We start from the raw sequence: 210 nt of genomic DNA, 5'->3' as shown, positions 1-210 counted from the left end.
GCATTTGTTTTGAAAATATCTTCACTTTACTTTTACCAGAAACTACCTACATAAAGGTTTTGTGCAGTTTTAATTGCTATAAATTGCCTGTTTTACAGGGTTTTTGTTTTCTACTCTGTACTAAATAGTGGTATGGCAAATGTCCTATACTCTAAAGGTAAGTCTAGTAAATATTAGCAAACTAAACAAATTATTGTATCAGTATTCTCA

At 29.5% G+C, this 210-nt stretch overlaps 1 protein-coding gene across 1 annotated transcript in view; it reads right to left on the bottom strand.

Moving 5' to 3' along the window:
* Positions 1-210, bottom strand: part of LOC109959351 (N-acetyltransferase 9-like) — a 561,041-nt gene that overhangs the window by 195,974 nt on the left and 364,857 nt on the right. The window lies entirely within an intron of this gene.

Source organism: Monopterus albus, unplaced genomic scaffold (assembly GCF_001952655.1).
Source record: "Monopterus albus unplaced genomic scaffold, M_albus_1.0 scaffold38.1, whole genome shotgun sequence".
Taxonomy (NCBI): Eukaryota; Metazoa; Chordata; class Actinopteri; order Synbranchiformes; family Synbranchidae; genus Monopterus; species Monopterus albus.
This window is presented reverse-complemented; position numbering and strand designations above follow the sequence as displayed.